The sequence below is a fragment of the Haemaphysalis longicornis genome, unplaced genomic scaffold (assembly GCF_048455015.1).
Source record: "Haemaphysalis longicornis isolate Haplotype H1 unplaced genomic scaffold, Haemaphysalis longicornis Haplotype H1 scaffold_6, whole genome shotgun sequence".
NCBI classification, from domain to species: domain Eukaryota; kingdom Metazoa; phylum Arthropoda; class Arachnida; order Ixodida; family Ixodidae; genus Haemaphysalis; species Haemaphysalis longicornis.
This window is the reverse complement of record NW_027526407.1, coordinates 70,081,896-70,092,458: the sequence shown is the minus strand read 5'-3', so window position 1 is coordinate 70,092,458 and position 10,563 is coordinate 70,081,896. Positions and strand designations below refer to the sequence as shown.

General features: G+C 47.1%; 1 pseudogene; it reads left to right on the top strand.

Moving 5' to 3' along the window:
- Positions 1-1,468: 1,468 nt before the first annotated feature.
- LOC144143071 (uncharacterized) lies at positions 1,469-3,227 on the top strand (annotated as a pseudogene).
- Positions 3,228-10,563: the final 7,336 nt, after the last annotated feature.

Here is a 10,563-nt window from a genome sequence, read left to right as displayed (position 1 = left end):
GAGTCATCTTCTGGTACCACCGCCAGCAACAGAAGCAGAGGAAGAGAAAGAGAATTGAGGATAAGAAGCCGCTAGTCTTTACTAGACCCCTTACATGTGGCCCTTTTGTCTGTCCCTGTTCCTAATCATTCAGTATCATCTTTAGAGATAGCCTTTGATGAAATTTTTCCCACGAATGCTAAATTACTCCCATTGAGCCTTTTAACGGGACTTTTGCAAGATCACCTTACCGGTTTCCCCTCCCATGTAATCATTGCAACCGACGCCTCTGTGCGGAATGAGAAGGCAGGAGTGGGAATTTTTTCTCCCGGTTTGGATTGGGCGTTTTCCCTCCGATTGCCTGACTTCACTACATCTTTTCATGCTGAATATCTAGCGATTGTTCTGGCCCTTAGAAAGCTACATTCGGATACAAATCACGCAATTGTGCTTACAGATTCTCTTTCTGTTTGCACTGCCCTATCGGGCTCAAAGTCTTCTCCCCTACGTCGGGCCCTTGGGTATTTACTGCCTCCGTCTTTACAAAAACTTCGTTTGGTATGGGTGCCTGGCCACGCAGGTATCTGGCTCAACGAAGCGGCCGACACTCTGGCGGGAATTGCAGTGGATGGCCCAGTGATGGAGGTTCTACCACCCATAAATTTTGTCACCTCGGCACGCTTTCGAAGATTAGGCCTGCTACAAAGCATGGAGGATTCTGCGTACGCAAGTTATGACCTCGAGCACCTTCGGCACTCATGGAAGTGCCGGATTAGTCAGTCACGAGCTTGTGAAGTTACCCTCACCAGCTTTCGGTGTGGTGTCCCAAACTTAAATTATTACTTGTATCGCTGCAATCTGGCCCCTTCACCACTCTGTGCATTTTGTAACGAATTAGAAACAGCTGAACATTTTTTCCTCTCCTGCCGACGGTACTCCTCCATACGAAAAAGATACTTGGAAAACAGCTTTAACAAATTGGCCTTCCCACTGTCTGTTCCTCTGATCTTATCGTTCGGGGCGAAGGCACTGGGTTTTAGCCGCGCAGATCTTTGCTCCGCCGTGCACTTGTTCATTTCGGAATCTGGCCGTCTCCCGTGCTAGCCCCAGGCCATGCCGGGCTTCCCTCAAAAAGATCCCTGCGTGTATGATCGCTACTATCAGTGCCTTCCCGCCCACTGCCTCTCCTTCGCCAGCTTCCCTTCTTGTTTTATTTCTCTACGTACTTTTCATGTTTTCTTTCCTTTATTTTTTTATTTTATTTTATGTTGGTTTCAACACTTCCTGTTGCTACGTCTCATGTTTGAGCAGTTTTTTTTTCTGTATATATTTCCCTCATATTTTATTTACCTCCTTAAATGTCTTTCTTTAATTACCTTGTAATTTCTCTCTGTGAGCGCCCCTTTCCTGGCCAATCCCCCTGAGTGGGTATGAGCCATCTCTTTTGGCACCACCACCACCACCACCATCTTGCCGGGCCTCCCCCGACATGTCCCAAAACATCAACTGCGAGGACGCCGATATTGAGGTACACTCGGGCGCCAACCGCTTGATAGAGCTCCCCGCCCGCCATTCGAGCTCCGCGTCACCGCCGCAGCTCACGCACACAGCTGTCGCTGCCCGGTCGCAGACCTCGGCCCCTCCCACACCCAGCCGTCTGCCCTATCTGGCCGTGAGTGGCGTGGGCGCTCTCGAGGTCATTGTGGGTGTCTGCGTCGCCGTTTACAAGTTGCACGCAGGCCAGGCCACGATCGCGCTTTTGAACCAATCTATGGCCCTGAACCATCCATCCCGCCGATGGATTGCCGCATGATGACAGCAGCGAGAGCGACGCAAACAGCCGGCACCTGAGCAGGAGTGAGAAGTTTTCCCTACAGAGTGCAATACGGACGAGTGCGGCTGGGTCCGAGACTACATGGCCGGGAAGATGAACTGGAGCGTCAACCCCTGCGGTGATATCTACGCCCACGTCTGCTCTGGTCGCTGGTCGACACCCGACCAGGAGTCGAGTCGAATCCTTTATTGTTCCTCACGATATGCCCTCGACTCCCCGACGTGGAGTCGAGGGCGTATCGTGAGCGGGCTCCGGGGATGATGACGCTAGACGTAGAGAAGTTCTTTCATAAGTACCTCAACGAGAACGAACAGCAGTACCACAAGTACCCCGGGATCTTCTTGCACCAGGCTACCTCGTTCCTTCCGAAGTGCCAGTCTGATGAAAAGGGTGACAAGAACCTCATGTCCTTGCGGGCTCTGTTAGAAGAGTACAACCTCGGCGACTGGCCCTACGATAAATCTCCAGCCGATGTGAGCATCGCCACTATCGTGACCTTCGTTGACCGTGATCTGGGTGTATTTCCTTTCGCCAGGGTGTACCTAAGGAAGCCTTTCGAAGCCGATCGCGGCTACACTGTTAACATCGATGCCCCGAGCCTGACGATGAAGAGGTACAACCTGGCCTATCTCAACGAGTCGCCAGAGAATTTCACAATGAAAGTGGTCCCTGCCTTGACACTCTTCGACAGCAGCCATGACGGACGCAGTCTCGGCTATCACACTGCTCGAGGATAAGTTACTCAGCGGCAGAGGAGCACTGCGTTTCCTCAAATTTCACGAACGAATTCAGAGAACGGGACAGCTGGACAGAAGTGGGAAGTGGGCCTGGAAAGACTATACAGACTTTTGACAACGACAAAACTGTGGCAGTCATGAACCCGCACTACATGGAAAAGCTGGCTTCCATTCCAAACGAGACTGACACAGTTATTCTCCTCCATTACGTGGGCTACCGAATTGCGGTGCATTCGTCCCCGCTTCCCAAGGTTGCCAGCCCCCTGCTGCGCTTGAGTTACGACGGCAACCTGGAGTTTGTCTCGGACCGACTGCAGGCGTGCATGCACATGCTGGAATGAGTCTACAAGCGTGGAATGCGTTTTTTCGGCCGGATGGCCTTCAGCAAGAGGATCTCCTCGCTGCTGCTCAAGCACTACGACCACAGCATGTTGAGCATCGAGCCGCAGCTCAAGAGCGCTATGACAGATCGCCTTCTGTCGTCCTCGTCGTGGCTGGAGCGTTCGGCAATATGCATCGGTGTCGACAAGCTCAAGAACATGCGCCTCGTCTTCCTGGGCAGCACTGACGACATAAACACCGTGGCGAACTACTACAACTTCAACGCCAGGCATCTGGACCCCGCCAACCTTGTCGAGAGCTTTCGCGAGATCCAAGCAGGAACAATGAAGGTTTAGAATGGATGCGCAGGACGTGGAAAAAATCGCATAAACACCCAGTTTCTGTTCAGTTAGTTGTCCTTTCCTGAAAATGGCTGAATGCCCGGTTGCCGTTAACAATGCATACATTTCGTCTGAAAATATAGGTCTTACCTGCGTTCACCGCAATATTCGATCAGGGCGGCATAAGGAAAAGGAACTTCTTGTTTTTCTCAATGAATTTGTTTTCAAATTCGATATAATAATACTAGCGGAAACATGGTACTTATAGAACGACGAAGTTTGCAGTTTTGAATGTTACCAAAGTTTCTTCATAAATAGGCAGCATAAGCAAGGTGGTGGTATCGAAATCCTTATCAGGAATGAATTTCAATGTGAAATAATTTCAGAGCGTTCTTTCATAACAGACGATTTTGAATGTCTGGCTCTGGCGTCTAACAAAAATATCATGTAACGGCTGCCGAACAGTCAGATTAGCAATTTTATTACCCACTTTGAGTGCCTCTTACACTACGTGACTGAAAATCATCTTGAATTAATACTTGGTGGTGACTTCACTATCCATATACAGAAAACTGGCACAGCGCAAGAATCGTTCCGGTAAACGATAGAATCAAACGGTTTTGTGATTTTCAGTGAAACGCCAACAGGTGACACACTTCAGAGACAAAGTGTACTAGATCTTTTTATTACCAATACAAATAGGACCAAAGTGTTATGTGGCATTGTTTTCTCCAGCTTAAGTGACCATTTCCCCATTTATCCTTTCTAGAACGTCATGATAACAGGACGCATGTGCAAGCAGCAGCGACAGTAGGCTTTCAGAACATAACACAAGATACTTTGCATTCTTTCATTTCCCGCCTCATGAACGAAAGCTGGACCGACGTATTCTCCTGCGAAACTGCCGATGCTGCGTACGACAAGTTTTTATCAGTTTTTAAGCGAGTTTACTTAAAAAAAGTTTTAAAGAAAGAACTTTTAAAACGAATGGTAAAAATCGCGAACCTTGGATCAACGAAGAATGCTTGAGACGAATAAAACAGAAGAGTAAGTTATACAAGAAATTTCTTTAAACAAGGCTACTTTCAGATCTACAAAAGCTTAAGCAATATCGCAACAAGTTGAACTCATTTCTAAAATAAACGAAAAGCGGTGTTACTTGCATAGTCAGTTTCAGCAAGATGCCCGCAAAGGCAGCGGAGATGTGCGGAGGAAGATTAACATGCTACTTAATCTGGGACTACACCCACCTCCTGTCGAAGCAGTCGTTTCTTACGGCCATCGTGTGCACGGAATAAAACTTGCCGAACAATTTAATTCATTTTCAAAGAAGTTGTCATGAGAACGCATTGCCCCCCACGTACTGGTCATTAAATACCTAGGAACCCCAAAAGCATATTTTTTGAAGCAACAGATGAAAGTAAAATTGAGAATATATTTATTTCTCTCCCGGACAGTAAAACTCGTGATGTTGACGACATGCAAATCGGCCCAGTCAAATATGTAATTAACACTGTCGCCCCGGTTCTAAGTTTTACATACAATTTAGCATTATCAACAGGTTGCTTTCCGAAGCTCATACAATTTTCAAAGGTTGTAGTGCTTTTTAAAGGTGGTGATAAAAACGAGATGTCCAACTATAGACCCATTTGTATTCTTGGAAAAAGTAATCTATAAAAGACTCGCTAGCTTTTGTAACAAATTCGAACTAATAAGTTCAGAGCAGTATGGTTTTTGTCCCAAAAGGTCCACTGAAACAGCTCTTTAGGTGAACTTTCTCCCGAAATGTTTTTTTTTCTTATTAAATGCCCCGTAATACGCGCACTCTTAATTGTTTAAAAGAAACTTTGTTTGTTAAGTACCTTTCACGATACCGAAGAACAGATCATTTGCCTTACTCGGACAGTGGGAGTTGTGGAGGCATTCCCAAGAAATTGATTGCAAGGCCCCTGTTACTGATGCTATACCGTGTTCCGAAATATATTAGTAGATGCGTGGTTCCATCTTTCTTCTACTGGACTCGTTTTAGTTGCAAGCATATAAAGAGCATATGAACTGATAAGTGATCACTTTAATCAGTAACCGCAGCATAAGGGATAAATGTTGCTGCTGAATGAATAGTCATAAAAATGTATTATTGTTGCCGAAGTCATGGTACTGCGATGTTGCGCTTAAAAACATTTTGTTATTTTATTGTAAATAACAATAAAACATTTTTGGTGCGCAACTCTGAGGCAATTGCCCGGTTCCTGAAGGAACGAAGGATGGGAGGTTTCAAGGCTATTAGCCTCGACGTGGTCGATCTTTATTACCCCTTAGCGCATGATAAGTTGCTTAAAGCAGTTACGTCATGCATACAGGATGATAATGATGAAATTCGGTTTAGGAATGACTGCGGGGTTTCTGTCGAATCCCTTTTAGAACTCCTGTCGATGTACTTGAAGGCCACTGTTGTAGCCTGGGGAGATAAACAACTAATCCAGCGTAACGGTGTTTGTATTGGTTCCATGATAGCTTTTGTCTTAAGTAACATTTTTCTTGCCGCTGTAGACAGAGAGGTGCAAAGTGCCTTGCGGGGGGTGGTTGAAGTGGTCTTTCGTTTTGTTGATGACTATTGGGTGTTTCTGCCGGGGACCATGGTTAGCCAACGTGGTATGGATGTGTTAAAGGTTTTCACTGAAAACGGAGGAGGTCTACAGTTCACCCTGGAATTACCTAGCAATGATGAACTCCAGTTTCTTGACTTACGGCTTCGCTTTAAGTCAGATCATGTGTGTTTCCTGTATCCAAGGTAAAAAAAAACACTGTTGAATTACAATTCAGGACACTCGAAGCTCATAAAGAACGGAATAGCCTTATCCTGCTTACGGGCGTCATTGACACGTTCCTGTTCTGATTCAGTCTGTGAGGCTTTTCATGGTCAGGTTGCTAGGCTTAAAGAGGCAGGTTTTCCTGGCACCACACTCAGGATGACGGCAGATAAACTGGTAAGGCTGCTAAAAAAGCAGGGAGGGGCTGGAGAGGCTGGGTTCTCAAGGGAAAGGAGCAAAAAGTTTGCTGTTTTGCCCTACGTACATAGGATGTCGCACGGGCTGAAAAAAGTAGCAGCACGGTTTGGGGTGGACGTAGTGTTTTCTTCACCGGTTAAATTAAATACCGTTTGTCCGGCCGTCCAGCGGCGTGCTGAAGATGAGCTGGGAAAGAAGAAAAGTGCGTGTGTAGTAAATCACCCTTTGTGCCGTGCTCTGTGGCTGTTGTTTACAAGATTCCTTTATCTTGCGGAAAAGTGTATGTTGGTCAGACAGGTCGCTGCTTAAACGTTCGATTATTGGAGCATCGCAGCAAGCTTAAAAAAGATGATTATGCACGTCTGGCCAAACATTGCCGCACGTGTAAGCACCGTTGCTATTCGCTTTTCCGCGAGACTGATATCTTGTTTAAGCATAAAGACAGGCGTACTAGAGAGTTGATGGAATCGTACTACATCAGAAAGTGGGGGAGTGATTGTGTCAGTGAAACATTAGTTGTCCTGCACGAAAAAGAATTTGGTTATTTGGAGCGGTTGTCGCGATAAGGTGTTCCAGTGTTAAGAGAGGTGCGTTGTCAACGGTGGAGGGTTTTGGTCGTGATAGTATGTCATTGGCTGGTGTGGGCACGTGGCGTGGTGGGGGAGGAGGATTCTGTGTATGTATAAGTAGTTACGTCTTTTCCGATAAATCGAGTTGAAAGTCAGCGCTAGTCCTGTCCACTTCTTTCTTATTGTGTCCCTGTTAGTTCGCGCTGTTCCCCAAGATACGGAAAATGTGTGGCGGCAGAGCTGACACGGGAGATACGGTGCAGGGATAGACCAACGCTACACCATTTGCGATAGACCGCTTTTAAAGGAAAGATTAACGACGAAGGCAAGTGTTTTCCTGCGTACCGTGTGTGGGTTGAAAGTGATAGCAGCTTTGTCTTAAGATGGTCTTACGCTCCTACGACCCCGCCGAGTGCGTGCGAAGGCAATATTTTACCTACATTTTAAGGCCGCATCCACCCCAGTGATTACTGGGTGTTGTGTCGCAAAACAGTGTATCACCGTGTTGATGTTGGCCAGGAAGTAGTATACGCATGACACTAAAGTTTAATAGTACCTATCAAAATGACAATTTGCAAATAGGAGGATGAACGCAAATGACGCGATTATACATTTTTTGTCAATCATTACCTAACAAATGTACCACATATCCAAAAGCTGTGTTTGGCCCCAGGCCTAAGAGGTCTAAGAAACCTTTATTCGATCATACAAAAGAGGTCTAAGAAAACTTTGTTCGATCATACAAAATCCCTTTCAACTAATCAGTTTCGACAAACGGTGATTTATGAAACAATGAACTACGCCTGCACTAAACTTGGCAGCACTCATTTGTGGTCGTTTCTGCACACTGAATATTCTTTCCGATACGTGCTATCGTTCGCAAATATGCCATCACGAGCCGCATTGACACTTATTTATTCGTGAGGCGCGTATGTCGCACAATTGTCCACGCGTTCGCACTTGCACTGGACCTTGCGCTCGCGCTTACAATCGAGCGCCAGTGCGAACTCGTCGGTCGAGTAGGCGACGTCGTTGCAGGCGTCGCAAAGCGTTGGGTCGCCGCAGCTGACGAAGCAGCCGAGGCGGAAGAACAAGTGCGACCGGCCCTTGTCGTCCAGGTGACGGCGCGAAGCCTTGCCTCTCGTCTTGCTCTTCGACAGGATAGAAGAAAACTGGGCGGCCCAGCGAGAACCCATGAATGGCCTCACCTGTAGGAAGGATGCAGGAGAACTACAAGAGTGAATGTTTTCATCGCTAAGACTAAGATAAGAGGTAATCGAAGTACGTAGCAAATATAGTACTGATGCTGACAGGGAGCGTTTAAAGTCAAAACACAGATCTATGTTGATACCTCGCGGGGAAACATATTCGCTACCGCCCCATGCTCCCCACCTTTGTCCTCTGAATTTTATTTTTTAAAATAACTCGCGGAATTGTCAGTATCAACCCGATTGTAAGACGGGTCCATCTGGCTTTACACAAACGCTAGTGAAAATGATATGTTAGTGCGGTCTTGCTTACCGTCAATTCTACTCCGCGAGGCCTGCATGCTAGCAAACGACAGATTTAAAGCGCTAAACTCTTGCGTACGCAAGCCACTCTGAACTGCTGTGGCAACTATCTCGAAATGCACTTGGGGCAGAAACAAATTTAATGGCGGGAAGACCTTAGCCTTTTGTCTATGCCCCAAAGGGATAGATGAGTGCGTCCCGAACACTGACGCTCGGGCAACCATAGGATACAGGGCAGCCCGGTCTTTTCTGAACCGAATTGGGTTCCTGCTCTTGTGTTCGTTTATGTCGTATATGCCCTTGAGTATGAAATTGTAAAATGCCTCCCAGATGGTTCAAATATACGTATTTCGCTACAGATAGTTTACTCACGGTATTATTGCGATTACGTCCCTCTTTCTACAGCGAGTAACGCACCGTAGTACCGTTTTTTCACATGGTTCATCCTTTAATTACGTTAAGCCCATTTCATGCCGATCAACTTATTTATTTCCTTAAACACCTGGGTTAAAACTCAGTATTCACAGGCAGAATGCCATCAAAAATAATGATTTCTACCAAACACCATCATCATACTTCCTGCACTGTGAGAACCAGTACATGAACGGTATTTGTCACCGACACCAATTCTACCAATTATGCAACGTCATACCGTGAAGTGTATCTACGACCTGTAATAGGGACAACCCTTACAGCGTTAGGGGGGACGTGTTTTCCCAGGGCGAACGACACAGATTCGCTGAAGCACTCGTCCGTGTAGTTGGCCAGCCCGGCGGGCGAGTGGTAGGCTCCCTCGTCGAAGATGGCGCGCAGCATGAGCACCGACACCGTCGGGTACAGCACGTCCAGCTCGTCGAAACGCAGCGCGAGTAGCCCGTGGGCAGACAGGTAAGCGGGAGCCACAACGAAGACGTCCTCCTCGCCTTCGTCCCGTTGGTACCCCAGGTATCCTGAGGTTAGCAAGTCGGCTACTCGCTCGTCCTGCGCTGCGTCCTGGCCGACGTGGCTTCGTAGTACGGTGGCCAGATTGGGCAGGAAGGTCGCGTTCAGCCGATTGGGCAGTGGTGGTTGTCGGACGCTGAGGACGTCGCTTTCGCCTGTAGAGTATCCGGGACGATATTCAGTTATCCTACATATCACCCGCCACAGGAAGACTGCAGCTCTTTTGTCCACCTTTAGAGCGTTTCAGAGAGATTTGGTACTATACACGATTAAATGTGTGAAATGGCAGGGCCCTGCACAACCGCCCCATGAGTGTCGTGTAGCTTTTCCGGTCACGTCATTAGGACTGCATTCCATTATTGGTAATTTCTCTTCTGGCTGTACACTAGTGCACCTTCTTTAAAATTAGTTATTAATTCTTATTTTAAAGGTAGGACTGATGATAGAACTTTGAATGACACATCATTGTTCTTTATACGGAGAGGGACCTTGATATATCGATCTACTTTATAGTCCACATCGCGAGTGAGGCAGCAGATACCCCTTCTTCGGTTGGTGGGCATGCTGCAACATTACCCGCGTACGAAAAAAAAAGCATACCATATATTTTCAGCTGCGCCCTCTTTATACGCCTATTGTCGACGACGACTCCTCGGTTCACGCGGCTGTCGAGCATTAGCAGCACTCTGATATCGGCGAACAGTCTTCTGACCCTGGTCACTGCACTCCGGTTGTAGAAGGTACCGGCCAGCCATGACTGGTAGAGAGCACCGAAGTGCGAGCCGGTCGTGCGGAGGCACCAGTGGATGTCGTTGAACCTGTCGGGTACGAACACCTCCCGGAGCAGCAGTGAGTATTTCATCACCTGTTGAAGACACAATGCAATTAGGCCTCTTTTGGTGGGAGTTATGAGCTTAGAACCTTTGACAGTTAAGTCCTCTGGCCCTCTGGCCGTTTTATTCTCCACGTGACCTAATAATGCCGGTGATACTACGTCAGTTATTGCTACACAGCGATATCGCATGCAGAAAGCGCGGGTTGCAAGAGACGGCCATGTAAACCCTAACCAGAAGTTGGGATGCTTCACTGTATTATAAAATTATATGCGTTTATAATGTATTTGCGTCAAAGACGGTAGTGTGCGCTTTTACGTAGATTGCCCTACCGATAAATGACTTACCTACACACTTTTTAATTATTAAGTAAATAATTAGGTCGACCAGTTCACCCGTATACGCCATCAGCCTGATTACGGCATGACGGGCATCTCTTTACTTCTGAGCGGTTCACTGGGTCTCAGAGCGCCTACGATATCTTACAC